The sequence below is a fragment of the Hyperolius riggenbachi genome, chromosome 6 (genome assembly GCF_040937935.1).
Source record: "Hyperolius riggenbachi isolate aHypRig1 chromosome 6, aHypRig1.pri, whole genome shotgun sequence".
Classification (NCBI taxonomy): Eukaryota; Metazoa; Chordata; class Amphibia; order Anura; family Hyperoliidae; genus Hyperolius; species Hyperolius riggenbachi.
Genome location: NC_090651.1, coordinates 250,533,237 through 250,552,528, shown reverse-complemented (window position 1 = coordinate 250,552,528; position 19,292 = coordinate 250,533,237). Strand labels below are relative to the sequence as shown.

Below are 19,292 nucleotides of genomic sequence, written 5' to 3'. Positions count from 1 at the left end.
TGGTGATACTGCAGATCACCACATAATCAGGTATAGAGTCTGTATTGTTGGTGATTCTGAAGATCACCCAATAATCAGACCTCTGTGTGCTACACCAATCGTTACACTGAACTACTTTTTTTTAGACAATGCATGTATTTCCTCATACAATCACTGGCTGCTATAAAAATGTGTATTAATACACACAAGAACGCACATATCACACGGCAAACTGTCCTGCAGACACAAAGTGATCCCTCCCCAATATACTTTTAAAAGCTGTGTTTTATGTGATCAGAGCTTTTTCACAGAGCTAGGAAGAGGAGTTCTCTTTACAATGGCCACATCAGGTACAAAAAAATACATAATTACACATAACTCACAGTGATATTTCCCTGTAGCCTCCAGGTCTATCTGTCTGACTGTCAAGTTCTCTGATATTACCGGTATGTCATAGCAATAAATTCACCTAAACTTCCAACTTGAATGTCTTGGGGATTTTTTTACTCAGTTAGTTAACTGTCATTCTTGTAGCTTCAAGCTTCACCGAGACTGACAGAAATTCACATAAAAAATCTTTGCAGATCACTATGAACCTCCGTGCACACTTCATGCAATTCCGATTGCGATTTTTAACATGCGATTCCGGTTTCCGAATTTTTTTCCTTACTGCATGCTGCCTTTTTCTGTTGATAGCATTCAGGGAAAATTGGAATCGGATTTTGAAAAGCAGAATCGGAATCGCAAATCAGATTTGCAGTGTGCACCGAACCTTAAGGTGCACATTAACTGTACAATTTTTTCATTGGATGCGATCTTATGAAGTGATTTGAATGATTGTAACTAATTGGAAGGCAATTATCGATTGTTCCAATTCACAGAACGATTTAAGAAGGTTTTACATTCTGATGCGATCTTAAAATCCAACTTTCGGATCGATAATTTTTCCTTTTTCAATCGTCCAAAGAATCGTATCGCATTGATTTGCGCTACAAATGCCGCATTTTTCTATACAATTCGACCATAAAAAATGTGGTGAAAGATCAAATATGAAGGGAAAATTGTACTGTTAATGGGCACCATACATATATAATATATATTCATATAGGCAATCAATCATTTCCCATTTTTTCCGATAAACAAAGATTGGGAGAGGTGGATTTTTCTAATATTTTTTGTGAAAATTGAATAGTGTAGGGTAGACAATTTATTGATGTATAGATCCAAGACTTTTTTTAGCATTTTTAATAAAAAAAATTTCATAATTGGGAACAATTCACCACGTGTGATACATTGATTAGATTTTTGAAATTTTGCAATCAATCAGAAAAATTGATTGTAAGTCTTGAATTGAAAATAAATTGAAAAATTGTATGGTGTGTGGCAACCTTAAAGAGACACTGAAGCAAAAAAATATATATGATATAATGAATTGGTTGTGTAGTATAGATAATTACTAGAACATCAGAAGCAAAGAAAATAGTCTAATATTTTTATTTTCAGTTATATAGTTGTTTTTTTATAACTTTGCATCATTTTCTAATATTTGCAGTTTACACACTACTCAGCATTCTAAATGATTTTACAGAGCAGGCCAGTGAACTTTTGACCTGTCCTCTGCAAAAAGAAAAAACAATACAATGACTGACAGTTGAGATAATAAGCTTCAGAAGACAGAGCTCTCTGCGACTTTGAAAGTTGTGGAGCTCAATGGCTCTTTTGCATAGAGAACAACTGGAGTTTCTTAACTCTACCTGTGCTAGAAACAATATTAGACTTATGTCTCCTAATGTTTTATTTCTTAGCTTAGCTGTACTACACATACCAATCATTATATCATACTTTTTTTTCACTTCAGTGTCTCTTTAAAAGTGGCAATAAAGAGGCCCATACATTACTCAATTTGCAGCATTGATATCCCACAGAGATCGATGCTGCAATGGTCACCCTTGTCGTCATTTCAATTGATTTCTGGCTGAAATGGTTCTAAACGATCGATCTGGCATGCTGAAAACACCGGATGACCACATTGTGGCATTGATTTCTGGCACATTAGAACATTGTGATCAGACCTGCAGGGTATCGATGCCACACTGTGGTTGCCTGATCTTGTCGTTTTGGTCGATTTCCACCTCTAGTTGGTTCATAGACTGAGCATAGGTAAATAAAAGGTATGATAAACCAGCATAAACTGAACCTCGGGGGTGGGGGAACTAGGGGACGGGGTGCATTAACTTTTTCATGATACAAAATAAATGACCCTTACTTAAAGAGGAACTTCAGCCTAAACAAACATACTGTCATTAAGTTACATTAGTTATGTTAATTAAAATAGATAGGTAATATAATCTCTTACCCACCCTGTTTTAAAAGAACAGGCAAATGTTTGATCTCATGTAGGCAGCCATCTTTTTGGTTGAAAGGAGAAGACAGGGAGCATGAGACACAGTTCAAACTGTCCTGTGTGCTGATCACCCCTCCCAGTTGCTAGGCAACGTGAACAACAACATAGGAAATCTCATCATGCTTTGCACAGCATCAGGGAAAAAAGCCCGGGCAGTTTTCTTTGATGGGTGGAGCTTAGCTAAAAATGCAGCTAAAAATGATGCTTTGGTAAGAAAAACAAAGTTCTGATGCTGTGAAACTGTTAAAGAAACACCAAGCCTTTTCAGTTCTGCTGAGTAGATTTTTAATCCGGAGGTTCACTTTAAGAGGAGCGGGCCGGGCATGGTGGAGGGGGAGCCTTCCAAAAGGGCGCAAACAAAGCCTGAACAGCATTTCCACACCTGGCTGACAAAGATGTTTTGGAACTTATTGCACAACTGTGAGGGCTTATGGAAAAGTGCAACCCAGGGATCGTTCACAACAGGGAACTACAATGGCTGGTGTAATGGTTAAGTGTAAGTGTAATGGTTAAGGGCTCTGCCTCTGATACAGGAGACCTGGGTTCAAATTTTGGCTCTGCCTGTTAAGCCAGCACCTATTCAGTAAGGAGTTTCTTGGGCAAGTCTCCTTAACACTGCCTACTGAGTGCGCTCTAGTGGCTGCCTCACAAGCGCTTTGAGTCCGACAGGAGAAAGGCGCTATACAAATACTGCAATTATTATTCATTATTATTATTACAATGCCCATACAATTCTATACAAATGTTAATGCCTCATACAGGGTTGATTCACAAAATGTTTATCATGAATTATCTCTTCTTAAAGGATACCACAACTGAACTGTGACATGATGAGATAGACATGTGTATGTACAGTGCCTAGCACACAAATGACTATGTGGTGTTCCTTTTTTTCTTTCTCTGCCTGAAATAGTTAAATATAAGGTATGCAAGTGGCTGACTCAGTCTTGACTCAGACAGGAAGTGACTACAGTGTGACCCTCACTGATAAAAAATTCCAACTATAAAACACTTTCCTAGCAGAAAATGGCTTCTGAGAGCAAGAAAGAGGTATAAAAGAGGAATTTCTTATCAGTGAGGGTCACACTGTAGTCACTTCCTGTCTGAGTCAGGACTGAGTCAGCCACTTACATACCTGATATTTAACTCTTTCAGGCAGAGAAAGGAAAAAAAGGAACACAGCATAGGTATTTGTGGGCTAGGCACTGTACATACACATGTCTATCTCATCATGTCAAATTTCAGTTCGGGTATCCTTTAATTATTTCTCATCTTACCTGCAAAATATCACCACTCTCTAAGCAAAACATCACTCAAAATAATTTGTTGCTGATTAACAAAAGTTCAATATTTATTTTCTCACAAGTTTTAAGTACTTTTTTTGCTAGCTGTATTCTTAAAAGGATTTATATAGTTTTCCCATCATAAAATCTATCCTCATCTCGATTTACATTCTGAAATGACCACAGGCAGTGACACCTTTGGTCATGTCAGGTGATCTTAGCAGAATGTTTGTTTACTGAGTTGTTAAAGCCAGTGCAAAATATACCTGGTCACCCAGAATATGGTGTAAAAAACTATTTGCCCCCTTCCTGATTTCTTTTTCTTTTGCATGTTTGTCACACTTAAATGTTTCTGCTCATCAAAAACCGTTAACTATTAGTCAAAGATAACATCATTGAACACAAAATGCAGTTTTAAATGATGGCTTTTATTATTTAGTGAGAAAAAAACCTCAAAATCTACATGGCACTGTGTGAAAAAGTGATTGCCCCCCTTGTTAAAAAACGTACTTAACTGTGGTTTATCACACCTGAGATCAATTTCTGTAGTTACCCCCAGGCCTGATTACTGCCACACCTGTTTCAATAAAAAAAAAATCACTTAAATAGGAGCTATCTGACACAGAGAAGTAGACCAAAAGCACCTCAAAAGCTAGACATCATGCCAAGATCCAAAGAAATTCAGGAACAAATGAGAACAAAAGTACTGTAATTGAGATCTATCAGTCTGGTAAAGGTTATAAAGCCATTCCTAAAGCTTTGGGACTCCAGCGAACCACAGTGAGAGCCATTATCCACAAATGGCAAAAACATGGAACAGTGATGAACCTTCCCAGGAGTGGCCGGCCGACCAAAATTACCCCAAGAGCGCAGAGAAAACTCATCCGAGAGGCCACAAAAGACCCCAGGACAACATCTAAAGAACTGCAGGCCTCACTTGCCTCAATTAAGGTCAGTGTTCACGACTCCACCATAGGAAAGAGACTGGGCAAAATCAGCCTGCATGGCAGATATCCAAGGCGCAAACCACTTTTAAGCAAAAAGAACATTAAGGCTCGTCTCAAATTTGCTAAAAAACATCTCAATGATTGCCAAGACTTTTGAGAAAATACCTTGTAGACAGACGAGACAAAAGTTGAACTTTTTGGAAGGTGCGTGTGCCGTTACATCTGGCGTAGAAGTAACACAGCATTTTAGCAAAAGAACATTATACCAACAGTAAAATATGGTGGCGGTAGTGTGATGGTCTGGGGTTGTTTTGCTGCTTCAGGACCTGGAAGGCTTGCTGTGATAGATGGAACCATGAATTCTACTGTCTACCAAAAAATCCTGAAGGAGAATGTCCGGCCATCTGTTCGTCAACTCAAGCTGAAGCGATCTTGGGTGCTGCAGCAGGACAATGACCCAAAACACACCAGCAAATCTACCTCTGAATGGCGGAAGAAAAACAAAATGAAGACTTTGGAGTGGCCTAGTCAAAGCCCTGACGTGAATCCTATTGAGACGTTGTGGCATGACCTTAAAAAGTCAGTTCATGCTAGAAAACCCTCAAATTAAGCTGAATTACAACAATTCTGCAAAGATGAGTGGGCCAAAATTCCTCCAGAGCGTTGTAAAAGACTTGTTGCAAGTTATCGCATGTGCTTGATTGCAGTTATTGCTGCTAAGGGTGGCCCAACCAGTTATTAGGTTCAGGGGGCAATTTCTTTTTCACACAGGGCCATGTAGGTTTTGAAGTTTTTTTTCTCACTAAATAATAAAAACCATCATTTAAAACTGCATTTTATGTTCAATTATGTTATCTTTAACTAATGGTTAACGGTTTTTGATGAGCAGAAACATTTAAGTGTAACAACCATGCAAAAGAATATGAAATCAGGAAGGGGGCAAATAGTTTTTCACACCACTGTATATATAGATATAGGAAGATAGGAAGTGCTTTGGATGCTGAAACTAGACAAATTACTGTAAAGTGGATATACAGAATAATTTAATGCATTTACTGCATTCTACTATATGTCACTACAGTACACCTTTAAAGAAAAAAGATTTGTGAATCAACCTCATGGTATGTGGTATGTATGACTATCTTTCTTTTATTTAAAAATAACAAAAATTTGCTTTCCTAAAACAGAAAGAATTTGCGATAATTCAGGTTGGAGTGAGCTCGAGATGTCTCCCAGGCACCACTGCTGAATATATGCAAATTAACCATTGTACCCTTAGAAGCTAAACACACCTCCAGGACCGCTGGAATGCAATGATGTGTCAGCTTGTTAAATTGTACAGAGCCATAATAATCCAACATGCATACAGACTGTTTCGGATTGTTTGATCCTCATCAGTGCATGGCATGGATTAATTTGGCTCTATGGAGTAGGGCTTGTAAACCGAGAGGTACAGACTAACCAGCAAGCTCATGGTGACCCAGAACTCATTGGAGTGTGTAAAAATGAAATCTAAATCTGAAAAAGAAATCAATCTTGGGCACAAATCAAGATGGAAGTAGGAGTGCGACTGAAATGAGAATGTAGAAAATAAAAGCCTATGACACAGGAAGGATGATACACCAAAGTAAAGTCATGGTTTGAATGCCAAAAACTGGTGTTCAGAAATTTGAAAAGCAAAAACCAGCCATGTGCATAACTGGCACATCCGTCAGAAATTCAGTAACTACAGCAACTAAATTACTCCCACTGACAATGGCACAGTGCTTGCCTGCTAAATGCCATTTTCATAAGTAGGGATGTATTTTAAACATTTTGTTTATAAAATATCCTCCAGTTTTATTTTTGTTGCAAAAAAATTGTTTTAACTGAAATTACATTTTATAAAGAAAATGGTCAACCCTCTCCTAGTCCTCTTCTATTTCTAATTCCCCCAGGGAATTTGGAGCTGAAGAGTGTGAATAAGGGGCTCACCTCCTCCCTCAGGACGTGTGGGATAGGATAACTAACCTCACACATATGGAGGTAGGCCCCGGTAATACCTATAATAGAATCAGATATTCAGATATATTTATACACATAATTTCATGTTACTCTATCAAAAATTACTTTGTTATAGCTGATCGTTTCTATATTGGAGTAAAAAAACGTTCTTACCTGGAACCCAAACAGTAATAAAGGCACACAAGAAATTCTAACCCCACCCTACACTATTGAGAATTAAAATAATATTTTTGGCTAGAGAGGGTATTTAATAGTAAAATGGTACTTTTAAGTACTGCGCATCAAATTCCTTGAATTGACAAGCTAGAAAATCACTGTTGGAAGAAGTGGAGTTCCGCTCAATGTTCCACACAGAATTGTAGCCTTTATTGAACACTAATAATGGTAAAAATAGTAGAAAACACAGCAATACATGTTCACTGACATGTTTCGGACGCACACTGGTCCTTAATCATAGTATGATTAAGGACCAGTGTTCGTCCGAAACATGTCAGTGAACATGTAGTGCTGTGTTTTCTACTATTTTTACCATTATTGGTGTTCAATAAAGGCTACAATTCTGTGCGGAACATTGAGCGGAACTCCACTTCTTCCAACATTTGTCTATTGGGGTTTGAGGCACCTGGTTCCAGCCCTGTTCCTAGCAAAAGGTAGAGCGGACATCACTTTGAACTAGAAAATCACTGTGACAGAATTCTCACTCGACCCTTTTTGCAGAAAAAAGACCAAGACTTCAAATGCATTTATGCCTATATCTATACATCAGTTGCAAGGAAAAGGCAGCGTATGATGGGTGAATGAGGCAAACCTCAGACCCCTGTCAATTTGGATGAAATATGCCCATATATGGCCTTCATAATCCCTTTAAATGAAGCAAACACAAACAAAACCAACACAGTGGATAGCAAAGCCTTATCTGAACTGAGACATTAAAAAAAGTCAGTTTATGTGATTGTTCTACATACACAAGCGTTCCATTCCATCCTGGGCATGTCCTGGCAGTCACAACATTGTGCTTTGTGAAGGTCTTGAGTGGCAAACGTCCATGAGACTGCCACATCCTCCTGCAAGGAAGGGCGGTATCACATTACCTCAGTCCTTCCATGATAAGTGGCAAAATTCCTCTCCTAATGCTCTTTAGAAAGTACATTCCTGTTTGTCAGACAACCTTCTTAACATGTATACCGAGTAATGTACCTTGCCAGAAATAATCTAATCTTTTGTGCAGCTATGATAAATCACTTCACCAACGCTTCTGCCTCTGACATGCTTTAAAGTGCATTCCAAAACATCAGCAGTTATATAGCTAGATGGAACTAAAAGTTGAGCGTTTAACAAGCATTTATTTACTTATCAATAAGATGCAACAAAATAGTACGTCGGTAATAAAAAGAAAATACACGAGCAAGTCTTAATTAACCATTTAATGCAGATATACTGGTTCAAAGTAGACAGGAATGTTTTTTATGACTAAATGCTTTTATAGAAGAATGGTATTAGATAATAATATATGGTACTTTTTGTGTATACTAAATTATTGTCATATCGATATAGGAAAGGCCATTTGAGCCAGTTCTATTAGTACTGGAGCAAACAGGTGTTTGTGTTTTGATTTCTTCATTGAGGGAGTTCTCATGGGGGCCGGTTGGATTTCTAATGAGTTATCAGCGCCTCAGCCAACTAGCGTGTGTATGTGTGTATCCATTTTTTGGGGAGGAATCCAATTGACTTATGAAGTGTTCAGGACTTAAAAAAAAGTAACTTAAAGCGGAATATAACCCTGCATTTCAACTTTGCTCTAAAACATTATTTACAGTATATTATATGCAACCAGCATTTTTTTTTTACTAGACCAGCATTGGAAGGGTTACACAGTGCTTTAAAGTTCCTGGAGATTTCTGCAGACGCATCCGAAGCTGACATAGATACATTTTGCTTACATAAATGTATCTAAGTGTTGAATGTGACTCACTCTCTCTGACTGAGAAGGAGTTGGAGGACAGCCAAAGAGTGTGTACCATTTCTCAATAGATACATATAACTAAATAGAATGTAACAATCTGAACTTCTGCATATCTCTCCACGGAACTTTAAACCTCTGTGTTTAACCCTTCCAATGCTGGTCTAGTAAAAAAAATGCTTTTTGCATATAATATGCTGTAAATAATGTTTTAGAGCAATGTTGAAATGCAGGGTTATATTCTGCTTTAAGGCCAATTACTTTTTCTGATTTGATTTAATCAGAATTATGTGAGTTATCTGAATCATCTACATTTAATATAATTATACCTTACTGATTAAACAGTTTGCTCCATTGAGCTTAATTTCTTTGTATGAAAATCACTTTGAAGCTCAGTGTCAGCTCTGTTAGGGCTGGTTCACACGGGGTGATTTTTCAGCACTTTGCTGATTGCCGGCGATCAGCAAAGCGCTGCTACTAATGTATCTCTATGGATATATTCACACAGCAGCGTTTGCGATTTCGATGAGTCGCAAATGCACTGCATGCAGCGTTTCGGGGACCACTGCGCTGTGATTCTCATTCTATTGAACGGGAATCACAAGCGCAAATAACGATGAATCATGACATTTTGGCCGCAAATCGCGATTGCGGAGCCAAGCGTAATCGCAGGCAAGCGGCGCTCCAAGCGCTGAGTGTGAACTGGCCCATAGGGACTGCACCCGTGATCAAGATATTTTATTCATTACTTTAAAGTAAACCTGTGAGATTCAAAAAGTAAAAAGTTAGATACTTCCCCAGTCCTTCTCCGCCAGGCCATTCAACCCCTAAGCTGGTGGGTGCACGACCGCACTGCACCTGCGCAGTAGCACGGACATGCTCTGGCTTCTTCCAAAAAAGCCAAGCCTGATCGGGTCTGTGCTACCAGGGAGACAACTCACGCTTTTTTCGCCAAAGCCCAATCAGGTCTGTGTTACTACGCATGCATAAGCCATTGACGAGCCCATGTTGATGGGATTGTGATGGATACAGCGGAGGAGGAACGGCCCAGCAGAGGATGGGGGAAGCTTCTGGAGAATCCAGACGCTTCCCTCTAATGAGGAGACCCCTTTGGGGGATTTTTTTTCTCACAGGATTCCTTTAATCTGAGTGTTCTATGATCCCTCGTTGCCACATCAAACAAGACCTTCACATTATTTGTGAAGTTATTTTGTTGACAAACTCACATTTAATTTGAATGCTGCTTCTCTAAATATACATTTAGAGTAGAGGTGAACAGTTCAGTCTCTTCCTGACTATCTGGTAAACCCATATGCTTCATGAATCTTATTCACTAACAAACACATGCACTACTGCAAATATAAACGGTTAATTTAGTATTGTGAACTTGAGCACCAGAGATTAGTTTGAAAATTGGTAATATCTTCACACTCCTCTTTCCTAATACTACTAACATTGCTCTCCATGCTTAAACCACCAACCTCCCTCCGAATGCCTAAATCACTAACCTCCCTCTCCACTCCACAAGTCCTAATACCTAAGACCTAATGCCAGGAGGCAAAGCAAGTAGTGACACCGGGGGGGCCGAGGCAGCAGGGGACAAAGCAGGAAAGGTGTGCAGCAATTGGATGGAGAGGATCCAATGTGAATGCAATGCTGTGCATCTATCATAGTGCGGCCTATGCCTCAGGCAATAGTTATGTGATCTTATGTGATCTCCAAGTCAATTTCTGACACTTAGCATCAGCTTTGAAATGACAGCATTCCAGAGGTTCCGGAGGTGTGTTTAGCCATCAGGGACAACAACATATTCAGCAGTGATGCACTGTGGAACACCTCAAATGCTCACTCCAACCTGAATAATCGCAAATACAGTACCTTCTGTTTTAAGAAGGCAAAATTCTGATTTGTATAGCATTTTAGTAAGGAGGCTTTTTGATCCCTTTTAACCCCTTACACACTCCTAGGAGTTCTGGTTCACCATGAGCTTGCTGGGTAAGCCTGCGTATAAAGAAACAAAGTTTGCAAGGCTTTTATTTAGGTGACTCTAGAAAGCATGTGAAAAGTTACAACTTTCCAAAATTATAGCAAAAACAAAAAGTAACTTTAAAAATAGACAAGGCACCTGGCCCGGATGGCATGCATCCTCGGGTCCTAAGGGAATTAAGTTCAGTTATAGATAAACCCCTTTATCTTATCTTTTGTGACTCTCTTGCAACTGGCAGAGTCCCAGTGGATTGGCGTACAGCCCACGTTTTCCCATTATTTAAGAAGGGCAAAAAATCAGATCCAGGAAATTATAGACCTGTAAGCTTAACATCAGTTGCATGCAAACTATTTGAGGGGTTACTAAGAGATACTATACATGACTTCATAGTAGAAAATAATCTTATTTCTCAGCATCAACATGGGTTTACTAAAGACAGGTCCTGTTTGACTAACATGCTCAGCTTTTATGAGGTAGTGAATGCTAATATGGATATTGGGAATGCTGTAGATGTGATATACTTGGACTTTGCAAAGGCCTTCGACACTGTTCCCCACAAAAGTCTGGTGCAAAAGTTGAGGATGCAAGGACTGGGGAAGAGTCTGTGTTCATGGATAGGGAACTGGCTAATGGACAGAAAACAAAGAGTTGTGGTCAATGGATCGTACTCAAAATGGGAGACTGTTAGCAGTGGGGTCCTACAGGGGTCTGTTCTGGGTCCAGTGCTCTTCAATTTATTTATTAATGACCTAGTAGATGCAGTAGTGAGCAATGTTGCTATTTTTGCAGATGATACAAAATTGTGCAGAATCATCAACTCTCAGGAAGATAGTGTCATATTGCAACAGGATCTGGATAGGATGGCTATATGGGCATATACATGGCAGATGAAATTCAATGTTGACAAATGTAAAGTCATGCATTTTGGACATACTAATGGTCTAGCACCATACACAATAAATGGGATACAGTTGGGGACATCAAACTTGGAGAAGGACTTAGGAGTACTCATTGACAACAAGTTAAATAATCGTACTCAATGCCAAGCAGCTGCAGCTAAAGCTAACAAAATTTTGGGATGCATTAAAAGGGAAATAAAAACTCGAGATGCTAGCATAATATTGCCCCTGTTTAACTCTCTAGTAAGGCCACATCTGGAATATGAAATTCAGTTCTGGGCACCACATTACAAAAAAGATATTGCAGTTTTAGAGCAGGTGTAGAGACGAGCAACAAAATTGATACGTGGGATGGAAGGTCTCACTTATCAAGAAAGGTTAGATAAACTGGGTTTATTTAGTCTAGAGAAAAGACGCCTTAGAGGGGATCTAATTAACATGTATAAATACATCAGAGGGCAATATAATAGCTTGGCGGATGAGCTTTTTGTCCCTAGGCCTTCTCAAAGGACTAGAGGACATGATCTGCGCATGGAGGAAAAACGTTTTAGCCATTTATTTAGGAAAGGGTTCTTTACAGTAAGAGTGATTAAGATGTGGAATGCATTGCCACAGGAAGGCGTTATGGCAAACTCTATACCTGCATTTAAAGGGGGCTTAGATGTTTTCCTTGCGTTGAAAGACATCCATGGCTACAATTACTAGGTAATGCCTAATGATGTTGATCCAGGGATTTTATCTGATTGCCATCTGGAGTCGGGAAGGAATTTTTCCCTTTAGGGGCTAATTGGACCATGCCTTGTAAGGGTTTTTTCGCCTTCCTCTGGATCAACAGGGATATGTGAGGGAGCAGGCTGGTGTTGTACTTTATACTGGTTGAACTCGATGGACGTATGTCTTTTTTCAACCAAAATAACTATGTAACTATGACCTGAACATAATTTTCCACAAAAAGCTGGCATATCTTTATTTATGAAGTACTGTATGTTAATTACAAAATGCTAAATTTATCTACACAGGTACATTAGTCTTTCACTCTCTTCTTCCACTTCAAGTGGCTTAAACATGTGAATGTAGAAACATGCAATTAAAGCTGGTTTACACTGAGGTTTACTCATGGGATAAATGACTCAGGGCACAAATACTCACAAGAGAAGACTGAGCCTGCCAAAGCGTTATAAGCATGGACATGGCCAGGGTTACATCATCTCATCTTGTCGACACAGAACCTGTCCACTAGACACACCTCTGTTACACAAAACATTCTGTAAGCTGTGAACTACAATGTAGCAGCATAGCACTTTTTTATTTCAAGCATACTTTGAATCTGTGAGCTTTGAAAAGTAGGACAACCTATATAATGTACCCGTTCCACATAGACGTTAGGGGTATCAGGTATGCTGGTCTCTTATCTACTGGAAGTAGGACTGTGTCTGTCATGACACAGGTGAACCAACCTCCCTTACTAATGTGTATGTGCTCCATCCAAACACACATTTGAAGAGAAAAGCACAGGCACAGATGTAGCTCACCACATTCTAGTTTAATCCAGAATATGTTTGTGACATAATTCCAGGGCAATAAAGAATGCAATCCAGCATCTGGTGGGTAATGGGGGTGACACTGGCTGCACTAGCAGCTGTTTCACTTGACTCCAAGCTTGGTCACAGTGTCCCTGAGCTCCTGGAGCACAGTGAGCAAGCATGAAGCCATGTGTAACAGCCACTAGTGCAGATGGTGTCACCCCCAGGACCTTCTTTACTGCGCTGGAAATGCATCACAAATATGATCTGGATTAAAGAGGCACGGTAACGACATATACTATAATGCAGTAAATCATTCAGGATACCCACTTGTATGGTAATTTTCCTGTTCAGTTTCAGCAGAAACACTTCCTATAGCTATATATTGCTGTAATTCCGCCCTCCCAGTGATACTTAGCCTAAGCTGATTAGGTATACATAATTATCACACCCAGAGCATTCTAGGTGACCAGGTATATTTTGTAATGGCTCTGGAATTCTCTGCACATGTATCACCGCTCTGCTTCGCCATCAGTCTCCCATCGGCGATCGCCACTAGGAGACTGTTAGATGGCGAAACCGCCATCTATTTACATTGTATTGTATGAAGGGAACAAAGGCGCCAAAAGAATAAAATGCACTAACATGTTTTAAAAACATAAATAAAGAGGAGGTAGTGGTGGACCTACCCCTTCAAGCAGACAAACAAACTGTCCACAAACTGAGACAGAAAAAAAAATCGTCATTCTTATTATTAAAAAAAAGACAATTAAATTACCGTAATAAAAAATAAAAATCACTGACTGCAGCAGCGATCAGAGCCCACCAACAGAATAATCTGTCAGCCAAAATATAAAAAATGAGCTTTGCAGCATACATCGTGGGCTTGATTGACAGCGGTGGTTCGTGCAGGCACAGTAAGGACGACCTCGGGGTCAGCCTCAGCACCGTGCGCGGAGACCGGAACGGCGGCGGAGAGCAGAGCGGTCAGCGTAAGACAGTCGGCTGCATGGGGCTGGAGAAAGCCCCAGGTGAGTAAAGCTCATTTTTTATATTTTGGCTGATAACTCCTTTAAGTGGTTAAACAACAATCTGGTGAGCTACAGCAGTGCATGTCATTTCCTTTTCAACTGCACACTAAACCTAAAGAAGGAAAACTGGTAGTGGTATTTTTCCTCTTATGCTTGTAGATTTGTCTCACTTGGTCTTATTGACAATGACCTGGCTGAATTATTGGGCAATACTTAGCCTATTTGTTCATAAGTCTCTGAGGGAGTTGGCTGCTGGCCATGAAATACGTCAGGATTTTTCCACCGAACTTTCTGTAAAAGTGTCTTCAAATTAATTTCAAGAAAGAACAGAGTGCAATAATAGTGTCTGATTATGTTTACATTTATTGAATTGATGATTGTTTCCCTAATCTATGCAGATGTTTTAGAAAAGCGCTGATGGAGGTATTTGTTTTAGGTGACATAATGGTGGTATTATATGGGGTACAGGGAAGACATTATGGTTGCATTTGATATTATGAGACATTATGCAAGTACATTTCAAAGAGCCTGAGGAAGAAGCTACATTAGTGGGGTCAGGACCTGACTATACCAGGACATCAACAATGAAGGATTTTGGAATAATTACACCAGGAAGAGAACACCGGGAGGTCCAAGTCAGATCTACAGAGGGTCCCACTGTCCGCTGAGTCAACTACTGCCATGGAGTTTACAGTGATGCTCTCACTAAACTAAAGGTAGCCATACACTGGTCGATGTGCCATCAGATTCGACCAACAGATAGATCCCTCTCTGATCGAATCTGATCAGAGAGGGATTGTATGGCTACCTTTACTGCAAACAGATTATGAACCGATTTCAGCCTGAAACCGTTCACAATCTGTTGTGGTGGTGGTGCTGCCGCCGATCCCCCCGCCCGCATACATTACCTGCTCCGCTGGTGCGACTGCTCCCGGTCGCCGCTGCTCCGTCTCCGCTCTGGTCTCCAGGTCCGGCATGCTTTACTTCTTCCTGCCCGACAGGAAGTTTAAACAGTAGAGCGCCCTCTACTGTTTAAACTTCCTGCCAGGCAGTAGGAACTGAAGCATGCCGGAGACTAGCGCGGAAACAGAGCAGCGGTGACCGGGGGTAGTCGCGCCGGCGGAGCAGGTAATGTATTGCCGCTCTATTGCGTCAGTCGTCGGGCACTCGAACGCCGCTAGCGCCGCGCTCCCTACCTGCGGGCGATCGACGGTAATTTTCCGCACGGAGCAATCGACGGGATCGTACGAAATGGATCGAAATTCGGCGTGTACCGCGAACGATTGGCAACAGTTTCGATCCCAGTGATCGAATCTGCTGTCGAAACGGCGGCAAATCGGGCCAGTGTATGGCCAGCTTAACTGGCGAGTACAATAATGCATCCAATTAATCTACTATAGAGCCCTGTAATGCCTGCCCTTAATGTATTGAAAAGTACAACACTAAATGTACTCTGCAGTACAAGGATCCCTCCCCTAAATTTACAATAAAGTACAATAATGCCAGCATTAAACTGTGCATGACACTAAACTTATTGTTAAGTAGAGTCCTGGTTATCCAGACCTCAACTCACCAGCAGTCTCAACAAAGCAGCACAAATCACCAGCAGTACTCACAGTGGTAAAGGCCAACTTCTGAGCTGTAGGCTCTGCTGTGCTTACAGACTGGGTTCTACCTCCCACCCAAGTCAAAATACTTTCAATTACTGTATTTTAACGTTTAATACAGAGTTATTTGTATGTATATAGAGTGGGATATAGTGCTGTATTAGCTTGGCCTATTTTTAACATTGAGTCTTGAGCAACCAGAAACTACACAGCATCAGCCATTCCCCGTCAGTGCCGGATAACCGACACGCTGTACAGCAATGCCTCCACTAAACTCACTGTAAAGTACGATGCCTCTATTATACAGGCTCTAAAATACAATGGGCCATATGCAATTCACTTTTTCACCTGAGTTTTCTCCTAGGAGATAATTTTTCATCTTCAATATAATTTTTAGCACTTCAAAATGAAAAGTGAAGTACCAAAAAGTAGGTCAAAAATTACTATAAAAATTATTTTGAGTATTAGTTAGCTTCCTGCGGGCTTAAAAGTCATTTTATTTTAAGTTGTAAAAATATCACCTTGGTGAAAACTCAGGTGAAAAAGTGAATTGCATATGGATCCATGCCTCAACTAAAGTTGTGCAGGAACATCTTCATTATACAGTAAATTATACTGATGCACCAAATGAAAAGTGCAAAGATGCTTCTAGTGAACCTATTATAAAGTACAGTATTGCTTTAACTAAACTGACTGTAAAGAGCAGCGATACTTCCACTGTGTACCTACTTATTGTAAAGTTAAGGAATTTGGCCTCATTTTCACTAAAGCCTGGTTTTTCTCTCTATGCTCCTTGATGATTTTCTTCTAGAAAAAGGGAAAACTTTCTATAATCCCAGCAGTCTTAAAATGAACACAGTTCAATCTATACATCGATTTGATTTTTCACTGTTACAAAACGTCTATATTATACTTAACAGCCCTTAACTGATAAATAAAGTCAAATGTTTACCAGAGTTAAGAATGAACGAATGCAATCCCCCCAAGAAAAGCAGAGCGTAGGCCGGTGCCCACAGACCAAGACAGTTTTATGACAACAAAGGGTCTATTGATCAAACATTATTTTGTACCAGTTAGCAGCTTTTGTCTCATCTCAAAATGTTGCAGAAGGTCTTGCTGCATGCATAATGATTGCTCCAAATACAGAATGTTATCCCTTCCAGCAAGGAGACAAAAGGGCAGTGCCTGAGCTTCTAGGACACAAGCGAGCTGAGGACGGCACAGTATTAAAATAAGTTTAAGCTGAACTTCTTTAACTAAAGGTGAAATAAAGGCTACTGTGTGTATTTTGTTATAGACTTCATAAGGCAATGAGAAAATAAACTGAAAGTCTTACCCCCCCAGCAGTCTAATAGCACAAACATGAACAAATTTAAAGGGTTAGTCCACAAGGCCACTAGTATTTTGGTGATTGAATTACAATCTACCATCTCTTAACCGAGTACAATTATTTAAAATAAACACATGATGTACCTGCAAATCTGTCCTAATCTTGCTGCAGCTCAGTATCGTCAAACTCTCTCATCGGCCCTAGCGGAAGATGCTACCCCAATATTCCACCACAACCGCCCCCCTAACTCCCAGACCCGGCGCACCACCCATACTCGCAAACTCCAGAGGGTAACACGTGCCACTGAACGGAAATGGAGGAAAACTAGACTTAACCAGGATTACCAGAGCAATGCAAAGCAGGAATAATTCATCAAGCTCATTGAAGCACAAGCTTCCAACCCCCAGCATATCTTTGCCACGCTCAGCTCGATGCTTAAACCAACCCCCCACCCCCAACCCTCCATTTCCTCCATCTCTGCCATGGATTTTAGCCACCCATTTCACCAACAAAATTGTCTCCATTCGTTAGGAAATATCCAGCCTTCAATCCTCACCTCCCACCCCCTCCCATCCAGCTCCTCCTCCACACTATCCTCCCCTCACCTCCTTCGTCCTACTACCATTGAGGAAGTCAACCACCTACTGCAGACTTCCCATACCACTAACTCCCGCCTTGACCCCATCCCTTCTGGCTTACTTCATTCTCACTTCCTGGATTTGGCCTTAGTCCTCACTGCCCTGTTTAACCTCTCCCTATCGACAGGCACCTTCCCTTCAGACTTCAAGCAGGCCACTGTACTACCCCTGCTCAAGAAACCCTCCCTTGACCCTTCACTACCCTCCAATTACCGCCCTAGCTCCCTCCTCCACTTTGCCTCAAAACTCCTTGAGCGTCTGGTTCACAAATGCCTGACCCAGTACATTCATGCCAACTTCCTGCTAGACCCACTGCAATCTGGATTTCGGCCTGCCCACTCAACTGAAACAGCTCTTACCAACGTGGTCAATGACCTCATCTTAGCTAAAGCTGAAGGCAAATACTTAATTCTCCTACTGCTTGACCTTTCAGCAGCTTTTGACACAGTGGACCACCCCTACTCCTCCAGTCCCTCCAGTCCATGGGCATTCATAACCTCGCCCTGGCCTGGCTCTCACCCTACCTCTCCAACCACTACTTTACGACCTCCTTCAATGAGTCCTCATACACCCATAACCACCTCTCGGTGGGAGTCCCCCAAGGCTTGGTCCTTGGCCCCTACTGTTCTCCCTATACACGTCCTCCATTGGCAAGGTTATCTCCTCCATAGGTTTTAACTATTGTCTGTTTGTAGATGACACCCAGATCTACCTCCACACCCCTGACCTATTCACCACTACCATGAACAAGGTCTCCTCCTGCCTATCAGCCATCTCCTCCTGGATGTACGCTAGGTTCCTGAAACTAAACCTGGACAAAACGGAATTTATGATCTTCCCAACCCAGCCCTCACTGACCCTCCCAGATGTGAATGTCACTGTTAACCACACTACCATTTGCCCTACCTCTCAAGCCCGCTGTCTGGGTGTCACCCTGGACTCCGCACTCTCCTTCACCCCCCACATCCAAAACCTCCCAAAGTCCTGTGACTTCCACCTCCATAACATCTACAAAATGCGCTCTTTCCTGACCTCTGTCACCACCAAACTCCTCATCCATGCCCTCTCAATTTCCCACCTTGACTACTGCAATGCCCTTCTGTCTGGTTTCACTATGACCCGAATTTCCCCGCTGCAGTCCATTATGAATATGCAGTCAGAATTATCCACTCCTCCCATCGCTCCACCACAGTGGCTCCCCTCTGTGAATCCCTCCACTGGCTTCCTATCCAGTCCAGAATCAGATTCAAGATACTATGTCTGGCCTACAAATCTGTCCACAAAACCAGCCCAACCTCCATTTCCGATCTTACTCAGAGGTACACACCCAGCCTCTCACTCCGCTCCTCCAATGAACTTCGCCTGACTGCCCCCCACATCACCCAGTCCTATGCACGCCTCCAGGACTTCTCAAGAGCTGCTCCAACACTATGGAACTCCCTACCTCCCCCCATTAGGGTTTCCCACTCCTTCAACATTTTCAGGAAGGCCCACAAATCACACCTTTTTACTCTGGCCTACCCCCCCCCCCCCACCCCTGCTCTAAACCCGTAGCTGAACTCTGGTCCCCTACCTTTCGTGTCCCTACTGCTCCCTCTAGATTGTAAGCCTTTGGGCAGGGTGCTCCTCCTTATGTCTCCTACCTGTTCATGCACATCTATTACTGTACACCCATCCTATGGATATGAGTGAACTCTTGA

At 41.3% G+C, this 19,292-nt stretch overlaps 1 protein-coding gene across 7 annotated transcripts in view; it reads right to left on the bottom strand.

Annotated features, from left to right (window-relative positions):
* The window catches only part of PLCH2 (phospholipase C eta 2), a 1,280,386-nt gene that overhangs the window by 1,177,252 nt on the left and 83,842 nt on the right, over window positions 1–19,292 (bottom strand). The window contains exon 1 of one of the 7 annotated variants that reach the window (XM_068240679.1): window positions 7,583–7,656. The exons of the other annotated variants lie outside the window; for them this stretch is intronic. The gene's annotated coding sequence lies outside the window, so the exon portion shown is untranslated. Of the gene's footprint in view, window positions 1–7,582; window positions 7,657–19,292 lie in introns of those variants that run through there. 7 annotated transcript variants of the gene reach the window in all.